The sequence below is a fragment of the Salvelinus sp. IW2-2015 genome, linkage group LG35 (assembly GCF_002910315.2).
Source record: "Salvelinus sp. IW2-2015 linkage group LG35, ASM291031v2, whole genome shotgun sequence".
Taxonomy (NCBI): Eukaryota; Metazoa; Chordata; class Actinopteri; order Salmoniformes; family Salmonidae; genus Salvelinus; species Salvelinus sp. IW2-2015.
Window position 1 is genome coordinate 11,383,099 of NC_036874.1, and position 9,819 is coordinate 11,392,917.

The 9,819-nt window shown below is 40.9% G+C and overlaps 1 pseudogene; it reads left to right on the forward strand.

Annotated features, from left to right (window-relative positions):
• The first annotated feature begins 1,380 nt into the window (after nucleotides 1–1,380).
• LOC139023728 (sialic acid-binding Ig-like lectin 14) lies at nucleotides 1,381–4,592 on the forward strand (annotated as a pseudogene).
• The last annotated feature ends 5,227 nt before the right edge of the window (nucleotides 4,593–9,819 follow it).

Here is a 9,819-nt window from a genome sequence, read left to right on the forward strand (position 1 = left end):
TGTTTATACTTGTGACCTTTGTTTGTACAGATGAACATGGTACGTTCAGGCGTTTGGAAATTGCTCCCAAGGATGAACCAGACTTTCTTTTGATTTTCCCATGATGTCAAGCAAAGAGGCACTGAGTTTGAAGGTAGGCCTTGAAATACATCCACAGGTACACCTCCAATTGACTCAAATGATGTCAATCAGCCTATCAGAAGCTTCTAAAGACATAACATGATTTTCTGGAATTTTCCAAGCTGTTAAAGGCCCAGTCAACTTAGTGGATGTAAACTTCTGCCCCAGTGGAATTGTGATACGGTGAAGTAAGTGAAATAATCTGTCTGTAAACAATTGTTGGAAAGATTACTTGTGTCATCCACAAAGTAGATGTCCTAACGACTTGCCAAAACTATAGTTTGTTAACAAGAAATTTGTGGAGTGGTTGAAAAAACTAATTTTAATGACTCCTACCTAAGTGTGTGTAAACCTCCGACTTCAACTGTAGCTTATTCATAAAAATGTATGAATGCAGTTAAAGATATTTTCGAGCAGTTATTAACGCTTATGCTGGCATTATAATGTTTTATAAGGAGTCACTCATAAGGAGTTATAAATGTGCTTGGAATGCATTATGAAGAAGGTGCTCATAGGAACTGAGTGTCACACAGCTAGGAGTGGTGGGTGCGGAGTCAGGCGCAGAGAGCAGAGGATAATGGGGAAAACCAAACGTTATTACGGTATCCAAAAGTAACGCCAAAAACGACAGGCGAAAATAAATATGTCCAACCCAAAACTAGACACCAAACAGTCAGTGAACATAACACGCAACCAACATAGACAAACAGAGAACAAGCCCGCCACAAAAGCAGGGGGCCTAACAGGCTTAAATAGCCCTGAAACAAAACTCAAACAAGAAACAGGTGCAACCAATAAGACATAACAAACAGAATAGGAAAAGGGGATCGATGGCAGCTAGTAGACCGGCGACGACGACCGCCGAGCGCCGCTAGAACAGGCAGGGAAGCCACCTTCGGTGGAAGTCGTGACACTGAGACCATACATTTTTCTTTGACATACTCTCTAGGCATTACAGCAAAATACGCTTAGTTGAATAAACATGCTATAAGACGGTTGTTATGGATGACACTGTAGCACTCATAAAGATGTAATGAAACATTAATATCGGATGTGTATTGCTATATGTTGTTATTATCACAACACCATTTCATATTCTATTTCACACCTGTGCTCCAGACCAGTGGACACCATCAGAGATAGTGACAATAAGAGAAAGAGGAAAGAGACCCCGTGTGATTGATTCATCAAGGCAGTGGAGGCAGGATGTGGGTCCTCATCTCGGCAGCTCTACTTCTCTCTCTGACAGAGAGAGAACACATGCAACGGTAAGGTCCCTTTTATCACAACTAATGTTGATATGATAATCATAAGTAGATGTGGTAGTAGTAGTGGTTTGGCAAATATCTCAGTAGACACTATCTCATAAAAAATGTTTACGAACAAGTGAAGTAGTATCCAAGTGCTTTCTGTATTACTCATAACTGTATTAATTTCCCTCCATCAGGACAGCAACAACCCCAGCAACAGCATCACCCTGGACCATCACCTTCAGTCCAGCAGAAATAACAGCAGAGAAGGACTATGTGCTGTTATTTCATGTACTTTCACTCACCCTGATGACATCAAGCCTACCACTGCAATATGGTTCAAGTGCCCTACAAATGGCAGATGTTATAAGGATGAAAACATAATTTTCCACTCTGAAACTCCCCATAAAGCTCAGGAGGATTTTAAACAGAGAGTGTCTCTACTGGAGACTGATCTGACAAAGAAGAACTGTAGTGTGATCATCAACGACATCAGAGAGAATGATGCTGGAGAGTATCAATTCAGAATGTTAGAAGGACCATTTACATTCCCACAGAAAATGAAAATCACAGTGACAGGTACTATGACTATTATTACCAGTTACAGTGACAACCTATTATTGTAGTTAATGTATACAGCACATACGTGTCAAGTTCCCCCTCAGGTCTCCCTTATTATAAAGTTCTATCATAAGAGGACATTTACTGGGAAAACTCCCATTCAGAGTCATCACATGCATGCTGCCTCCTACGGCTGATTATGTGTCACTGCTGTTTTGTACACAGGTGTAAAACTCACTTCTGTGTTTGTATTTCCTGCCTCCAGCTCTGACCCAGAAGCCCTCAGTGTTGACTCCTCCTCTGACAGAGGGAGAACCAGCTACTCTGACCTGCACCGCCCCGGGGATTTGCTCTGGAACTCCTCCTAACATCACATGGACATGGAGAGGAACAGGAGACAACACTCACTGAGCTCAGAGACAACACCACCATACAGATTAGAGAGGACCTGACCCATGTGACAACAACCCACTTCTCAACGTTGACCTTTACCCCCTCAGCTGAACACCACAACATGATGGTTGCGTGTCAAGTAACCTTCCAGAAAAAAATATCAAATTGAAGAGACAGTAACTTTGAAAGTGACATGTGAGTACCACCTGTCCTACATTTTACATGAACACCTTATTCCAGAGAATCTTTGAAACCTAGGAATAACCTTGATAATAAGCAAATTATACAGTATGAAGTATTTACAGTATACTACTGTATTATATTATTAATTTATTTTGCTCCTTTGCACCCCATTATTTCTGTCTCTACTTTGCACTTTCTTCCACTGCAAACCAACCATTCCATTGTTTTTTTTAGTTTTTATTTTACTTGCTGTTTGTACTCACTTCGCCTCCATGGCCTTTATATTTTTTATTTATTTATACAATATATTTGTTTGCCTTCACCTCCCTTATCTCACCTCACTTGCTCACATTGTATATAGACTTATTTTTTTTATTTTTTCACTGTATTATTGACTATATGTTTGTTTTACTCCATGTGTAACTATGTGTTGTTGTATGTGTGCGAACTGCTTTGCTTTATCTTGGCCAGGTCGCAATTGTAAATGAGAACGTGTTCTCAATTTGCCTACCTGGTTAAATAAAGGTTAAATAAAAAAATTAATAAATAAAATACAGTATGAAGGCTCCACCTGCAGTTATGCATGGCTTTGACTTTTTCCCTTTTTAATCATGATCCATTGTTATTAGTCCCTCAACCAACATAGTCTGAATTTAGTGTATGTTAAAAATAAATGTGTACAATTAGAAACTCTTTGCACTTAAAGATGTGAAAGACCCCCAAATAACTGGAAATGAAATGGTGAAGGAGGAAGGTACCCTGGATCTGACCTGCAGTGTTAACAGTTACCCTCCATCTGACATCACTTGGAGTAAGAACGGGACAAGTGCCCACTTCAGAATTACAGGGAAAATGCTGCTCTCACCATCTCCAATGTGACAAGAGAACATGCTGGGAGTATGTGTGTACAGTTCAACAGCTTAACAGGACTTTGACAGCTTCCATTGTTGTCACTGTGATGTGTAAGTACAAACTGGACTGAAATATACAAACTCATGTCATATTTTATGATCTGGAATTACTCTGGCATGTTTTTAGCATCAATCTATCACTGATATCTCTCTCTTCACTGTCTTTTTCCAGACCTTCCTGTGATTCTTCCTTGCTCTGGGTGTGTGGACCAGGCAGAGGTCATGACCTGTGTGTGTGTCAGTCAGGGGTTCCCTTACCCCATAGAGTGGCCACTGCTGGAGCTCAACACAGAGAGGTGCAGCCCACTACATCAGTGTTGGGTTCCTCAGTGTACAGCACCATCAGCCTGCCTGTTGGAAACCACAACAACACCACTGTGGAATTGTGTCAGCAGAAATGTTGTGGGTGTAGTGAGAGAGGAGTGCAGGTCACGCAAAAAGGAGGGAAACAGAGAGGTGCTATAATTTAAAGACAAAACATGGAAAACATTCTTTCCTGTAGACAGATGCAATTGTGTGGTGTGGGTTATGTTGCAAGAGGTCTAAGACTGCTCTGATGATACTGTTTCTCTCTTCATATATTGTAGATCTTTCTGAAGGATGTGGGAATGCAGTTCTCCCCTGGACCATAGCTGGTGTGTCTCTCAGTGTGACTGTAGCCCTTCTCATYTACCTGTCTACAAATGCTTACATACGGTAGGATCATTTTCACTTATAGCACAATAGAGACAAAATTWGGATAATTATGACTTATATCCTGCTAATATATTTCACATCTAGTTCATAGATGCAGAATATWGAAGTATTTTTACATGAGAAGGAAACCTTATTTCTCAAAGTATCTGTTATAAGCCCAGAAACTGTCTGATAAAATGCTTACTACAGGCCTAGATTTACTTTCTCTGAGTGCTAGAAGGAACTTAACCCCACCACTTGGTTTTTTCTTGTGGTTCTCAAAGGATGCAAGGTAAGAATGTGAAGCCAAAAGAAGAGGAGAGTACCTACATCTCATTGGATAAAAAATACACGTCTCAGGAAGAGTATGAGGTCATTGCCAGGCGTCCATGATAATTGAGCACCTGTTCTTCCCTSCACTCCTAAGCTTATGCTGAGAGTTTTCAGTAGACTGAGATCATTTTCATGTGAAATAATTCATACTGTTCTTCTTTGTAAAGTTTCAGATTTGTATGCATAAAATGAAAAAGTTAAGAAGCACCATTKTTTTATAATAAAAATGATTATGTATTTCATGGAAAAGTATTATAAGTTTTAAAAATCACATACTTTAATTTTTTTAAACTTTTGATAAACTATGTGAATCAAATATGGAGATATAATGATTATTTGCACTATCATACTGAAATTGTACATTTGCTCATTGSACTTTGTGCATTGCTGTAGATTCCTTCACCTGCCAATTCTCTGACTTCAATATATATATATATCTCCATTCCATATTGTGGTAAAAAAAAAGATGTGTGATGTAGTTACAGTAAACAATGAAGAGGTGGCATGAGATTAACTGTTAATTAAGTAATGTAGAAACTGTATGAAATAATATATAAAGTCGTRGCCAAAATATTGGCATCCTTGCACTTTTTTCAAGTAACTCACAATTTTCCCWAAAAATAAGTTGAAATTGAACAAAGTATTTGGTCTCCACAGTTCTTTATTTCACTGTTAATATTACAGAACCTTTGTTTTTGATTCAGAACACAATATATTGATTTAAATCAGAAAATATACAAATGGCATTAACAWAATTATTGACACCCTAGACGTAATATTTGGTAGCAAAGCCTTTGGTCAAAATAACTGCAATCAAGTGCTTCCTATAACCATCAATGAGCTTCCTGCACCTCTGTACTGGCAGTTTAGCCCACTCCTCTTGTGCAAACTGCTCCAGTTCTCCCAGATTAGAAGGGTGCYTTCTCCTCACTGTTGTTTTCAGATCTCTCCACAAGTGTTCAATGGGATTTAGATCTGGACTCATTGCTGGCCACTTCAGAACAGTCCAGCRTTTTGTCTTGAACCATTCCTGGGTGCTTTACCAAAAAGCTCTAATTTGGTCTCATCTGTACACAGAACATTCTCCCAGAAGGATTTTGGTATGTTCAGGTGTGTTTTGGCAAATTGCAGTCGGGCTTTCTTATGTCTTTCTCTCAGCAGTGGGGTCTTCCTGGTTCTCCTGCCATATAACCCCGTTTCATTGAGTTGGCGACGGATGGTGCGAGTTGAAACTGTCGTACCTTGTGTCTGAAGGTCAGCTTGAATCTGTGTGGCAGTTGACCAAGGTGCTTTCTCCACCAATCGAACAATCCTTGGCTGCAAACTTACATCAGGTTTTCTTTGGCGGCCACGTCCAGTGAGGTTGGCTACAGTGGCATGGGCCTTAAACTTCGTTGGGATAGGGGGTGGTATTTTGACGTCCGGATGAAAAGCGTGCCCAAAGTAAACTGCCTGCTACTCAGGCCCAGAAGCTAGGATATGCATATATAGCGACAGAAAAATATAGATTTGGATAGAAAACACTCTATAGTTTCTAAAAACTGTTAAAATTATGTCTGTGAGTATAAACAAACTTAATTAGCAGGCGAAACCCCGAGGACAAAACCATCCAGGATTTTTGTTGTTGTTGAGCTGACTGTTTTCAATTAGTTTTCTATGGGTAACTAGATTATTGAGGCACTTGGTTGCAGTTCCTATGGCTTCCACTAGATGTCAACATCTTTAGAAATTGGGTATGTGTTTCCTTTGAGAAATGAAGAAGTACGTCATTCGAGAATGAGAATCAAGCCAAGTGTACTTTTTGTTTGGTGCGCGTGACTGTAGCTCACTCCACTTTGATTTTATCCGCTATTGAACACAGTATATTCCGTATTAAATATTACGATTATTTACGTTTTAGGATACCTAAGATGGATTAGGAACGTTGTTTGAAATGTTTGGACAAAGTTTACAGGTAACTTATTACATCATTTGTAGTCATGTTGGGCGAGTTGGAACCGGTGTTTTTCTGAATCAAACGTGCCAAATAATGGACATTTTGGGGATATAAAAAAGGAGTTTATCGAACAAAAGGACCATTTGTGATGTTTCGTGGACATATGTGAGTGCCAACAGAAGAAGATCTTCAAAGGTAAGGCATGAATATTATCGTTATTTCTGACTTGTGTCGCCACCTGCCTGTTGAAAATGATTGTTATGCATTTGTACGCTGGGCGCTGTCCCAGATAATCGCATGGTTTGCTTTCGCCGTAAAGCCTTTTTGAAATCTGACACACGCTGGATTAACAAGAAGTAAGCTTTATTTTGACATATTGCATGTGTATTTTCAAGAATGTTAAATATTTACAATTCGTAGTTTGAATTTGGCGCCCTGCACTTTCACTGGATGTTTGTCAGGTGGGACTAAACTCAGCAAAAAAAGAAACAGTCCCTTTTTCAGGACCCCGTCTTTCAATGATAATTCGTAAAACCAATAACTTCACAGACTTCATTGTAAAAGGTTTCAAACACTGTTCCCATGCTTGTTCAAGAACCTATGGACAATTAATGAACATGCCCTGTCTAAGGTGTTAAGACACTAACAATTACAGACGGTGGCAATTAAGTCCACAGTTATGAAAACTTAGGACACTAAGAGGACTTCTACTGACTCTGAAAAACACCAAAAGAAGATGCCCAGGGTCCCTGCCTCATCTGCCTGAAGTCATAGGCATGCTTGCAAGGAGCGCATGGGACTCGCAGATGTGGACAGGGGATCAATGGTGATGTCCATACTGTGAGACGCCCTTGAGACAGGCCTACAGGGCAGACAGGAGACAGTGAATTGTCCTCGCAGTGGCAACCACGTAAGAACAACACCTGCACAGGATCGGTACATCCGAACATCACACCTGCGGGACAGGTACAGGATGGCAACAACAACTGCCCGAGTTACACCAGGAACGCACAATCCCTTCATCAGTGCTCAGACTGTCCGTAATAGGCTAAGAGAGGCTGGACTGAAGGCTTGTTGGCATGTTGTAAAGCAGGTCCTCACTAGACATCACCGGCAACAACGTCGCCTATGCGCACAAACCCACCGTCGCTGGGCCAGACAGGACTGGCAAAAAGTGCTCTTCACTGACGAGTTGCGGTTTTATCTCACCAGGGGTGATGGTCGGATTYGCATTTATTGTCGAAGGAATGAGCGTTACACCGAGGCCTGTACTCTGGAGCGGGATCGATTTGGAGGTGGAGGGTCCGTCATGGTCTGGGGTGGTGCGTCACAGCGTCATCAGACTGAGCTTGTTGTCATTGCAGGCAATCTCAACCCTGTGCGTTACAGGGAAGATATCCTCCTCTCTCATGTGGTACCCTTCCTATAGGCTCATTCTGATATGACCCTCCAGCATGACAATGCCACCAGCCATACTGCTCGTTCTGTGTGGGATTTCCTGCACGACAAGAATGTCAGTGATCTGCCATGGCCAGCAAAGAGCCCGGATCTCTATCCCATTGAGCATGTCTGGGACCTGTTGGATCGGAGGGTGAGGGATAGGGCCATTCCCCCCAGAAATGTCTGGGAACTTGCAGGTGCCTTGGTGAAAGAGTGGGGTAACATCTCACAAGAAGTAACATCTCACCAGCAAGAACTGGCTAATCTGGTGCAGTCCATGAGGAGGAGATGCACTGTAGTACTTAATGTAGCTGGTGGCCACACCTGATACTGACTCTTACTTTTGATTTTGACCACCCCTTTGTTCAGGGACACATTATTCCATTTCTGTTAGTCACATGTCTGTGGAACTTGTTCAGTTTATGTCTCAGTTGTTGAATCTTGTCATGTTCATACAAATATAGTTTGCTGAAAATAAACGCAGTTGACAGTGAGAGGTAAAAAGGTAAAAGGTCAGTGAAAGGTAAATGCATTCTATTACTGATGTACAGTTAGTGTTAACTGAGTGTTGTTTTTTAAATCAATTGCAGATTGTCTTTAGAAATTCATATTTACTATCAAGAGAATCAGATACGTTGTCAAATGCACCAACGCCTTGCACGATAATGTAATGGACGTCCCTGCTAGACATAAAGAGAGGACCCTAAAGGACTCAGACTCCAAAAGCCCTTTCATGAACCTGGAGATGGTGGCATGTGAAGGCCAACAGGTGCAGTACCAGTTACATTCTTTATTCAGCTTTATCAACATTCAGTTAGCATTGACATGCCAATATGAGTTGATAAGACAGCATAAACAGATCTGGGACCACCAAGCTAACATAAGACTCCTAACACAGTTCTTTGTGTAATGTACTCCATAGACAGATGAAGGACAGGCTGTGGGGTGTGAACAGACCCCTCTGCAGGTGGTGCTGAGGGAGGGAGCAGAAATCAGAGGGCCCCAGACCAGTGGAGCCACGGGAAAATTTGCAACAGGGGAAGAACCAAATGATGTGGACTACGCCAGAATCAACTACTCCCTGCTGAAGAAGAAGACTCCTGAGGAGGCAGAGAAGAAGACCACTACCACAGAGTCGAACTACGCTGAAATCAAATGAGAGTAGAAAGAGGGAGAAGAAGATGGAGGAGATGGGAGTGGAGTGATGGAGGAGGGGGTAGAYGGGAAGGAGATGATGGGGAAGAATGAGGAGAAAGAGAACAGTAAGCCAGCAGCAGAGACAGATGAGGATACAGTGCTTTACTCCAACGTCAAGGCTATTATGGGTGGTGGTGAGTGACAAAGCAATTTTTGCTAGAAACGTGGGGGATGGCATACAGTATTATACAGCCATGGGTTCTTATATCAGTTTCTGAATCCAGATTGAAAGTTTTATGATGATACTGGGACTTTTGTTCAACTGAAACTACAGTAGTTAATAGTTTTGGTGTTGTTTCCTCATGTGCTGAATCCAGTTTGAATGTTTTATGAAAGTACAGAGACTTTGTATAATAACTGAAACTACTGTAGTTAGTAGCTTTGGTAAATGCTTTGTTTTACAGCACTGTGTCAGCTGGTACTGTATGTGCCTGGTGGTTGTACATTTTCAATAAGAATACTTCCTAGTTGTACATACTGTAGAAGCAAATTTTGGTAATGTTTTGGTAATGTTTTTCAAGGAAGTGTCATTTTACTTTTGTAATGATTCTGCTTTGTCACCAGGTGGAAGGACTGACAAAGATGTGGTTTGGAAAAGTAGAGATCMAACCATTTCTTGTTTTTCTCCTCTTTCTTTCATATTTGCATTTCTAATTGACAAGTGGGTGGGAATATTAGGTAGTATGTATGGTTGTAACCAATATATTTCTGTACATAGAATACTGATATGCTGCAGAACATTTTGGCAAAATGTAATAAAGTAATCTCATTTTGAGCTAGCCAGAGACCTCAAATTAAATGAATCAAGAAAAAAAGTACA